General features: G+C 39.3%; 1 protein-coding gene across 1 annotated transcript in view; it reads right to left on the reverse strand.

The window, feature by feature from the left end:
• The window catches only part of LOC121873775 (glutamate receptor-like), a 40,634-nt gene extending 31,316 nt beyond the window's left edge, over positions 1–9,318 (reverse strand). Inside the window, exon 1 of the mRNA XM_042377477.1 lies at positions 9,103–9,318. The gene's annotated coding sequence lies outside the window, so the exon portion shown is untranslated. The remainder of the gene's footprint in view (positions 1–9,102) is intronic.
• Between the last annotated feature and the right edge of the window lie 2,907 nt (positions 9,319–12,225).

Here is a 12,225-nt window from a genome sequence, read left to right on the forward strand (position 1 = left end):
ATTCGTCAGATGATTGTAAAGTAGCTGTCGTCCTTGTGGGTGTGATAGCTGTTTTTATATCACACACAATTGTTTTAAATTAGTTCGGGAACTCTTAAGTGGTTGAGCTGAAGTAAACACTTCTTCATCTGAGCTTGTTTTAATATTGAAGAGTTTATATACACAGTATTTAGTTTGGGAGAGAATGTATGGTGAACTCTCTGCCAGGGGAAGTGTCTTGAGTGCACTTATATATGAGAACACTTAAATGAAGTGTTCACTGGGTAACTAGTGATAAGAGTCTGGCTTCTCCTCTCGTTTTTAGCGTGAGAGTCAAGGAGGAGCGGGCGAGGTATTTGCTAAATCAGCTTGACCTGGCTCAACCTCTGATGAATTTATAGACTTAGCATGTATAACATGAACAACCACTGAATCATTGTTAAATAACTTAGTAAATAACTAGTGAATAATTTGGTATTATACATTTACGTATTATACATTTGGGTGAATTTTTATATAATGTAAGGGTGCTTTTACACGGGTAACATGGCCAGTCTAACATAGTTGTTCAAGGATAATGGTAGCCTCGATGCTCCTACAGTTGGTGTCACCGAGAATTCTGGCATTTGTTCTATTGTCTTCCCAGTGAACTCGGAGGATGGAACATAGAATACGTTGGTGAAAAATTTCGAGTGCCTTGAGGTGTCTCCTGTATGTAACCTATGTCTCACTGCCATATTGCAGGGTAGGGAGGACCACTGCTCGATATACGTGCAACTTTGTAGATAATTTCAGCTCCCTACAACTGAAGACACGGGTACGGAGTCTGCCAAAGGCTTAAGATGCACATCTGATCCGATGTTGAATCTCTTCATCAATGTCCGCGGTGGTGGGTAGGTGGGAGACGAGATACTGAAAGTGGGAAACATTAGAGAGGGTAGTACCATAAAACTGGATGAATGGTGGAGGGCAGTCTGAATCAGGGACAGGTTGAAAGACAATCTGAGTCTTACGCACATTCACCTCAAAGCCAAGGTGTGCATACGCATCTGCATAGGTGTTCAGGATCTCCTGTAGGTCGCGTTTAATGTGAGCGACAAGGGTGAGGTCGTCTGCAAAATGAAGTTCAGTAATGGAAACTGCCGACACCTTTCTTCCTGCTTGGATTCGTCTTGTTTTGAAAAGATCCTTCATCTGGTACTCTAAGTCCACCCCGCAAGCTAAAGTGACACTAGCACGAGTAAGGAAGGCACCCAACGAAATAGAAAAGAAAGTTGGCGCCATTACACATCCTTGTTTTACCCCTGTTTGGATGGGGAAGAGCACAGACTGGGTGCCATTGTGCAGAACACTGCCGTTCATGCCGTCATTGAGTTGCCTAACAATGGCGATGAATTTTGGTGGGCTTCCAAACCGGCTGAGGGTCAGCCAGAGGGCTTCTCTGTTGATCAAGTCGAAGGACTTGGTTAGGTCGATGAAGGCCATGTACAGGTCACAACGCTGTTTTCTTCACTTTTCCTGTATCTGGCGGGCAGCAAAGATCATGTCAGTGGTGCCACGTGATGGTCTAAAGCTACATTGAGATTCTGGGAGGAAGTTTTCTGCCTCAATAAGAAGTCTTTTTTTAGAAGGACACCGGCGATAATTTTGCCAGCTACAGACAGCAGGGAGATCCCGCAGTAGTTGCCACAGTCTGACCAGTCTCCCTTGTTCTTACAAATATTGACGATGAAAGCGTCTTTAAGAGCTGGGGGGATTTCTTCCTTTTCTCATATATTCTCCAAGAGAAGGTGGAGACGGCTAGTAAGCAGAGGTCCTCCTGCTTTATACACCTCGGCCGGGATTCCGTTAGGCCCCGAGGCTTTGTTATTTTTCATCTGTTTAATAGCATAGCTACCTCATCCAGGGGTGGAGGATAGCTGAGGGACCTGCTTGGTAGTCAGGACATCCACATCGGTATTTCGGTTGAGCAGCGAATGGTAGTGCTCTTTCCAGCGCTGACGGATGCCTTCTTCGTCTTTAATTATGGTTTTACCGTCGGATGAGCCATGAGTGATTGGCCCATAAAATGTTTTAGTGGAATTGAAAAATTCGCTCATATTGTTTTGATCTGCAAGTTCTTGCGTTTCACATGCCTAATTTTAAACCAGTCGTTCTTTAGTTTGCGAAGTTCGTGCTGAGGGTTGTTCTACCAGTCAGTTAAAGCACAAGAACACATAAATGGAGGAAACTGCAGCGGGCCTATTGGCCCATACTGGGCAGTCCCATTTTCACCCAACCACGATTGCTCATACAGTATATCCGTCCAACCTATGTTTGATGCTATGCAGCGTATTCGAGGTAATGATGGTATATGGTAACCTGTTCCACACATCCACTACTCTATTTCCAAACAAATGTTTACCTATTTCGCCCCTAAATCTAAATTTGTCTAATTTAAAACCATTGTTACGAGTTTGCTCCTGGTTGGATAGGTTGATTACCTTTGTTATATCACCTTTGTTCAGCTTTGACTTTCATTTATACACCTCTGTCATATCGCCCCTCACTCTACATCTCTCGAGGGAGTGCAGATTAAGATGCAGCACATTTATTATCGACGAGTACATTGATTTCCAGGTCATTTTCAACAAACCAGTCATGGTGTATTCTTTCGACCTGGCCGAGGGTCTCTTTGCAGGTCTTTGTCATGACAGTGTCGAGAATACTCCATTCGACAATGGGATTTGGGTTGTTTATCAGCCCATGTTCGAGCTGCTCTCTGAAATCTTGTGCTACCACTGGATCCTCCAGACGTTTAGCGTGAAAACCCCTTCTGGAGGTTTTTTGCCTTCGCCGTTTTGGTGAGACGTGAAGTGAGGGCTTGGCTCTGAAGTGCCCATGATCAGTGTCACAGTGGTCTGAACCGTGCATTGGTCGGGTGATTAGGACATCTTGGCGATCTCTTTCTCTGACAATGATGTAGTCAATGAGATGCCAGTGTTTGGATCGTGGGTGTTGCCACGAGCCCTTGAACTTGTCTGCCTGCCTAAACAATGTATTGGTGATAATGAGGTTGTGTGCAGGCCTACTTCTCCTTGATGAGGAGAAGTAGGCCGTTGGGATTACACTTGCCTCGTCCATTTCTCCCTATGATTCCCTGCGAAATGTCAGCATCTCTACCATCTCTAACATTGAAGTCACCAAGGAGCACAACCTTATCTTCTCTGGGGATAGAAGTTAACACTCAGTCAAGGTCTGCATAAAAGGCCTTCTTGATGTCATCCTCTGCATCCAGTGTTGGGGCGTATGACGTGAGTGATTCAGTGGGACACTGAGCGTCATGAGGCGCTCGTTGATCCCAATAGGCATTTCAGTTAGCCTATGCAGGATGCGTTGGCGGATGGCAAAGCCAACTCCATAAATGTGGTATCTCTCCGCAGTAGGCTTACCCTTCCAAAAGGTATAGTCAGACCCCATGAGTCGACTCTCGTCTGGGAGCCACGACTCACTAATGGCTGCTATGTCGATATTATATCTCTTTTGCCACAAGGGTGTTTCACCACCCTGTGTGACACACACACACACACACACAGTACATAACTGATACAACATATGTTGGCTTTCTACAAATACACCTAGCTAACTGAACACTTCATTCATAATACCGTTTTATGTTGCGATTGGTTCTTACAGTATAGCTTGCTGGTATTCTTTTTGTGTTTCTGTCTCTAGATATCTTCGATTCATTCTATGTGAAATGTTTGGAAAATACTAAAATTTCAGCAACCATTAAATTTAATATTAAATTACCTAAACAGTATTCTATCAGAATGCAATTAGTTTAATTGCAACATATGACATAATTGTTCATTAAATTTGCCGTAGACTATATCCATGCCAACAAGAGTTTTGACGACAGGAGAAACTCTTTTTACTAACTTACTTTGTAAGATAATGAACTGAAAAAAGAATTTGGGTTGAAAATTATTTCTGATAAATTTACAGGTGCTACTTGGGTTGTCTTAACAGAATATAATCATGATCTACTGAGGGAAGAAAATGAAGTAAGTACTCTGACCACCTACGTGATACGAGCAGTCCCCATTAGAGGTTCACGGCGCCATAATCTCGTTGAACAGGCTTTGTGTGAAATATAACAGCGTCTAGGACTGCTTTTAGTATCCTGGTGGTCCAGAGGTAGTGTTCCCCAGTCACAGTCATGGGCTCGTGGGCCGTGGGTTCGAATCCTGGCGGGTTGAGGTGTTGATTGTATGTAGAAGTCCGCGTGCTTTATTGGGCGAATGAAATATATATGGGATAAATGAAGATATTTAAAACACCCATGGTTTCGAATAGGCCGAATAAGACCAATGATCGCTGGGTAATGGGCGTATCATTATTTTCTTCTTCTATATGGAACACCTTTTTTTTCTATTGCGAATCAATGTTCTCATGCTAAGATACCTTTTATATAAGTTTCCTAACTTTATTGCTAATAGTAACGTATATATAAATACCATTTTTTTCTCTCTTCTGAAATCCCCTATATTTGCGAATTTTGTATTTATTTTTTGTATTTGTAAATGATGCAACATAACTGTAACTGTATTTGGCTCAGCACGGTGATCAAATATTATGTTTTGGGCCAAAATAAAGTAACCTAAGCACGCTCAAAAGATAATATGTCTTTTTCATCCAGGATGGTGTTCCTCCTCACCTATATGAACTGGTTGAAAGAGAGCTGCAGTGTAGGATCCTATCCTATGGCTCTCACATAGAGCATGGGAATAATACCTCTGGCCTTACTTTGAAACTGGGGTTTTTAAAAATCCAGTTTCCAAAGTCTAAACACACTCATAGTTAGCATTCGGCGACAAGTGAATCGAATCCAACAAGACGGATTGAGAAAAAAAAATAGGAATGGGCACGTCATGTATTTCTAGATTTTAATGATGGTGTATAAATGATAACTGTGATTATAAAAGTTCGTGTCTGCACTTTCAAATCATTATTTTACCTTTTTTTTGCACTGTACATGTTTATTACTGAAATAATGTTGTTTAAGTAGGGACCGTGTATATTCGTCCAGTGTACTAATTGAAATTAGAAATGAAATTTAATAATTATCCCCTCAGATGATTTTTTCCCTGTTTTGTAATTGAGTTACATATTATTGCTATTAAGATTGACCATAACACCTACCAGAATATCATTAAGGGAGAAGTAACTGAAGACAAGTTTTGAGGTGCAAATTTGTTAGCACTTAGAGTATTCTTTATTGTTACATACACAAGACTATTTCATACTGTTATCTGTTAGTTTGTCAAGTTGCAGGAATTGAAACATTCATTCAAGAACATTATATGTATCCTTGATTATGAAGAAAAATACATTACTTTAACATACTTTGACAAAATATGAGAAAGGCCAATTCTTCCCGTTGTCCCGTAGTCCTTCATACTTTCAATCTGTTGGGATGTAGACCGGAAGTCATAATTGTTTTCAAATTCTCTCCAAACGTCAATGAATGAGGGCAGAATATCATAAATTTCCGGTATTATAAAGTTTTCTCTAAAAGTTTGAACATGGAAAGAAGCATCCTGCCAAGTTATTGGAGGACAGGTTTGTTCTCTCTTGTGTGTTGCTAGACGTTTTTGTTTTAGAGTCTTCACGTAGCAATATTTTGTGTTTACGTTGCCCTCTCGTTTCCACCTTTTTATCCACCTCCAGACGGTGGTGACACTGCATCCTGTGGCTCGAGCTATAACTCGATTAGACATACCATCCATCCACAGCTGCACGATCAAGACACGGTCAGCCAAGTCTGTTGGTCTTGCCCTGCGTCGTCGTTCCATGGTTCTGTGCGGAATTAAAGAGCTGTTTTCAGCTAGAACCTATAAATATATCCAGTATACCATTTATATCCCTGTGCTATGAAATATTCCCTTTCGGCATCGTTTAAATATTATCGTTGGCAATTATTGAAAAATGGCTCCTTCGATATTATATATCCATTCTTATTTGTTTTGGGTCAAAACTTTATAAATGACTTACAAAGGCTAATAGTAAGTTCTATGGCACTCCTTTCCTCGTCAAGAAAGTATGAATTCCCTCAACCTCTCTATACTCTACAGTACAATAGATTTTACACCACAATAAAGAATATACGATATGAATGAAACATATACAGGTTTTTTCTTTATTCTATTTAACTGATTTACATTATCTTCAGGCCCAATAGTTATCATTAATAATACACATTACTTAAAGCAAAATTCAAATAATTCGTAATTTATTATCTTTTTAATAATTTATCTCTTCATTGAGCCCCTATGTAAAAACATTGAGATTAAGGACTCATTTTCTGACTATAACATGACTGTTATCAAAAGACTGTTGGCAATATGTTTGCGTCTTTCCTATTTTTCTCTGAGTAAAGGAAATAAGGCATTCAGTACATCTTAATAGTTTGATTCAGCTTCAGTCATTATACATGACATATGACACATCACGGACATATAGAACAACAGAGGTATGAATGATTAATATAACATCCATGAATAAAAACTGTTTCAATCGGTAGTTTTGATAACGTCCTTTTGCTATTAAAATGTTGTTTTGTGCAGTATGCATAATATCATCAAGATTTGGTAAATTACAAAATAATGTTGTATCATTCTATAAAACACCATAACACTAACTGTACTATGAATAAAATTGCCACAGTTGTTTCCAGAGATATGTTTTTCCTATAAGTTTTAATATTTGAAGAATATTCAGAGAAATTTGTTTAAAGTACAATATGATTTTTTTCTCAGACGTTGCTAGTATAGGCAGTGACAAAAGAAAGAAGTCTGTAATTGAACAAATACCACATTTTTCACCGATGAATACTGATAAGATTTCACCAAACGATTATTTTCATAATACTTAATACAACTTTTGGGAGCTGTGACTCTTATGGAAAAGGCTCCTCATACAAGATATGTAGACTGTCATTGAATGATCTGTGACAGTAAATATTATAATACAGTGTTCACTAGGAGGCACCTGTCCGAGGATATGCATGTACCTAATACAATGGGATGGCTATAGTCAGTTCCAGATATGACCCAACCTCTCACCCTTCCCGTGACTGCCCCAGGATGAAAACTTCCTTCTTAACCGATTCATTTGAATAGCGAGAGTTAGGGGCTTGAGGGTGTTCTGTCTGATAATACAGGGTGATTTTTTTTTCTTTACGAGATCCCTAAATAATACCAATACACTAAAAACTATATCAGTTGGGAACCTAATGTTTTGTGTAAATGTAGCCTAATGTTACAGACAGACGTAATATGATCCTAAGAGTTATCAGGTTTCAGTATTACGTGATTTATAACGTGAACGGTGACCCGTTAGTGGCGTTTAACCGTTTCCACTCAGTCCAGCAGTGGCGCTAACTGTGTAGGAACGCGTGTTTCTCGTGGAATATTACATCAAGAATGCATCCTTAAGGGATGTCAAATTGCACTTAAAAGTCATTTTGGCGGCTGTACGAAACCTTCGAAATCAGTGATATGGAAACTGGTGAAGCAATTCAGAGTAACAGGCTGCGTGGAAGTAAAAAAAAAATAATCATTCGCAACCCAAGTGACGTTACACCGAAGAAAATAGATGAAGTGAGGGAAAGAATGGAAGAAGTCCGAAAAATCTCTGAGACGTTTAGCACAACAAGGTTACTGTTCATATCCCAGTGCAAGGCAGGCAGTCAAGACACTCACAAATGGATAAAGAGAAACGTGTAGCCAGTGCCTTTTTCTGGTTTGGCGCACTGCTTGTTCAAAGGGTACCAGGTGGGCGCTTTTCAGGCTGCAGCTGCTGATTTCCAGTACAGAAACCCAAACACAGGGTTAGCGCCCTGAAAGGTTGCGCCATCATGAAGCGCTTAAGACCGCGGTCATCTTTAGTGCCATGTTGCAAACGTAGTGGGTAACCCTGATGCTCCTGGACTGGTTTTTCACGGCATTTGGGTCGCTAGCGCTCCACTACCTGGGTTTGTAGCAATGAGCAGCAGGGGAACATCTTGCTCTGGTCGAAACCTCTCTCTTCTATTACTAATGCATTACAGTACAACTAAAGGTCCTTAATAATTTTGCTACACATTAATTACTTACACTATATGATTGCCTATGGAATGAAACTATTGGAAAGTATAGTGGAGCAGCCCGATATAGTCGGGTTTAAGGCTGGGAGTTCCAAAGTTGGTAATATGAAGGAAACGTCCGGTGAGGATGTCGAGACACTTAGCCGTACACAAGTTGTTATGTACAATAAGGTGTGGAATGCTTTGATGCATGTGGTAAACACACAGCGGGTTATGGAGGTGTGCATGATAGAAAAGGCTTTAGAATAAGTAATAGTGAAAGTAAATTAATATTTGAGTTTAAGGACGCACTAAATGTGGTTGTATGGAACACATTGTTTAATAAGAGGACGAGTAGACTGATCACGTTGACACAAGAAAAATACTTCATAATTTAAGTGTCAGGAAATAAGACTTGTTAGGTATATTATTTATGTATGTATTCTGAAATAAGAACACAACGTGAAAGGCTGTTAGAGATCATGCGACACAGAGAGTTATCATTAAAGAATCACAGTTAACTTACGCGAGCTGAGAAAATGGCCGTTGAACGATGATGGAGACAATGAAAATGATAAGCGGTCTTTTCAGAATTTTCTATCAATGTTTTCCTTTCCATAAACAAATGACAGATAAACTTATATATTTTCCACTGTGTCATTCATTGAAATATTTGCTAAAAGTAGGCATATCACACATTTCTGTTGAGAACTGTAAGACTGAGCAGTAAAATACAAATATATTATGTTCGAGAAAGAAAATTACCTCCAATTATGTATCTCGCCTAAGGAACTTCAAAAAGTCACTAGTTCTACACAAGCTGTACTTGAAATACTTTCCTGATTTCGAAATTGACATTTGATATATTTTCAATTATTTTTATTACATTGTCCCAGTCATTGTAAATAAGCGGCTCTCTCAAGCGTATACAAAAGAACTTACAATGCGAACCAAAAGTCAGTGGAACCACCAGTACTAAAAGAATTACTCAAGTAAAAGTACCCGCGTCAGCTTACAGAAGTAGCGAGGCTTGGTCCCGGGTGTTGACAGATCGAACCGCTGCGAAGAAGTGAGCCGCTCGCTTCTTTCCAAGCCGTATTATATTGAGTGGACGTCAATACGGAGTAGTAGCTCCGTAGGCAGTAGCTCACGGTAACCAAGAAAATTGACCGTGTTGGACCACTCACCCCCCAGTGGCATTTACCCGAGTCTCATTATAGGAATTTATTTATTTTTTTAAATTTTATTTCACTGATTTATTTCAAGATTTCTAGTGATGATAAGTCTCCATTTATTTGCCTATAAATTTAATATATAGCTTTGTCTTCACACCTGAATATCACAGTAAGGGGCAGTAGAGTAACACACACACACACACACACACATATATATATATATATATATATATATATATATATATATATATATATATATATATATATATATATATTTCATTTTTAGTCCATATAACACGCGGACTTTGAACATATAATCAACGACCTCACCAGCCAGGACTCGAACCCTGGACCTAATGCAAGGGACCAGGGAACACTACCGACCATACCACAAGAGCACTAAAAGCAGTTCTAGACTATGTGACTATGTGATAGGTCCAGGGTTCGAGTCCTGGCTGGTGAGGTCGTTGATTTTATATATATATATATATATATATATATATATATATATATATATATATATATATATATATAACAATGTCATGAGTTTCCGGCCACTTTTAAGCCAATAGTATGAAGGCCTTAGGCCTGTCTTCGACCAATGAGAGAGCCTATGAGGCTTGACGTCATGAAAGTTTTGGCGTCCCTTGTGGGCGCACCCGGGGTCTGCGTTTGGAAACAGTTAAGTGTAGTTGTGTCATGTGTGTCACCTCCTCATATGGCGGCGAAACGTGAGTACCTGTTAGGTTTGATCCGTGTCCCGAAATGTATTGTGAGTAATGGACCTCTAGGTTAGCCAGCTAGGGATTTAGGTTTATTGTTTTGAAGTGTAACTGTTCAATTTGAATAACGTCGTTAGTAAACGAAGAACCATTATGATAAGTTCTCAATTCCCTTGTGTTCACTAAAACATTGTCATGCATGTCTTTGGTATAATGCAGTAATATGGTGAGTCATATATATATATATATATATATATATATATATATATATATATATATATATATATATATATATATATATATATATATATATATATATATATATATATATATATATATATATATATATATGTTATAATATATATGCAGTTTCTTATTTTTTAGGGGGGTCGTATGCATGTTTTTCTCAGCACATGAGGACAGTAGGGGGGTATGTATATATATGTAATATTCAGAAATTTCAGTGTAATTTCAAACGCCGCGCCATTGGCGATACTGAGTTTTCAAGGTCGTCTGAGGGAAGAGAGCGCTCCCCGCACATAGCGAGAGGTTGTGGAACTAGGCCTATATGAGATTAATTGTAATTTGCCGAATTAATAATGATGCGATTCATGAAGTTAAGGGACTATTATTGAATTTGAAATTATTATAGATCGTTTATCAGTCTGAATAGTGTTACGGGTGTCCCAAGGAGTTATTAGTTAGGCGGAAAATATGTTACGTAGGCCTAAGCTAACGCCTTGAGAGGACACGAGGCGAGCGGCGGGCTACGTCAGTCACGTGGAAAGCATTCTGTCCAGCAAGACGTCCCTGTGCGTCCGTCACAGAAATAGTCACGTGGCCTAGTCACCTGTGTTGCACTATTGCAGTATAACAAGTAAGTCTCATTCGATCTCAGACAGGGTTTAGATAGGGCAGTGATAAAGTTAACAAGAGCTAACAGTGAGTTCATTTCAGGGTTTCCGTCAGAACCCACTTGACTGCCAGAGATTGACTGCCGTTTGAGACTGCCATTGATGATTGATGATTAGCGATTGTCGCAGTTGGAACGATCAGTGCAGGCTTGTCACTGGTCAGCGGGGATATCAAGGAATCTCTTGAGTGAACAAGTGCTCCCGACAACTAAAACGACACGGGACCAGCATCAGCATTGGGTGATCAGTTCTTACCACGTGGGTGCATAACACCACGTGCCCTCGGTCAGCTAGAAGTATTACCTACTGGCCATAGTCACCTGCAGGCGTTCTCTCTTCCCGCCCATGGACGCACTGAGAGTACACTGAGGCTATCTGAGTAAATTAATGGTCACACACTGAGACCAGGAGTCTAGGGGATACCTAGAGGAACATTTATCTCCCTTATTACGGGTGTATGTTGAGTTGGGTGAAGCATGGTTCACGGGTATTGGTGGACCCAGAAACATCTCAATAATAGTGACAATATTTTTGTGTGTAGTTAATACCTTTTTTCAGTTACTGATATTATCTTGATGTGTGTAGTAATAATTCCTAAATGATTTTGATAGTATTGTTTTTTTAATGTTTGTGTCACTAAGTGGAACCAGAGTGATACTGTGATTTAATTCTTTTAATGAATCTAATTTTTCTTTATAATTCCGATCCCAGGTATAACCTTTGTTCCCCAGAGTAGTGGTTAATTTGGGTTAGGAAGTGTGCATCTGTTGGGGTGATATAATTTTGTTGAGGGCCCTTAAGGCCTATTCATTGTAGAGTTATTAATTTCATATTTTTGAATACCATTTTCTCAGTGCTGGTTATTATTTTGTTTAAAGCCCTTAAGGCCTGTTTCATGTGTGCAAGCAACATTTCTTAATACTTTAAACTTATTGTTCTCCAATGAGGCATTGCCTGAGTTTCTAATAATTTCAACATCATGTATAACTTTTATTCCCCAGAGTAGTGTTTTAAGTTCAGGTTAAGAGGTGCGCATATTGGTGTACCATTATTGATTGTGTTTGTGGTGTTGGAGGGAATATAAGTGTAAATTTTACAGTGTGTCTCATTCATCCCAGTCACAGACGCTATCCTTCCACGGGTCACGGACAATTCATTTTGTTTAGTAGATTTAAGTGTTATTGTGCTGGTTCGGGATTTTTCTCAAAGGGGCGCTTCCACTGCAATTACCATCTAATAATCTTTAATAAACCCCAAGTCAAGTGAGAAATTAAAGTCCAGTAAATTCCGACCTGTTACATATATATATATATATATATATATATATA

This window comes from Homarus americanus, unplaced genomic scaffold (assembly GCF_018991925.1).
Source record: "Homarus americanus isolate GMGI-L3 unplaced genomic scaffold, GMGI_Hamer_2.0 scaffold25827, whole genome shotgun sequence".
Classification (NCBI taxonomy): Eukaryota; Metazoa; Arthropoda; class Malacostraca; order Decapoda; family Nephropidae; genus Homarus; species Homarus americanus.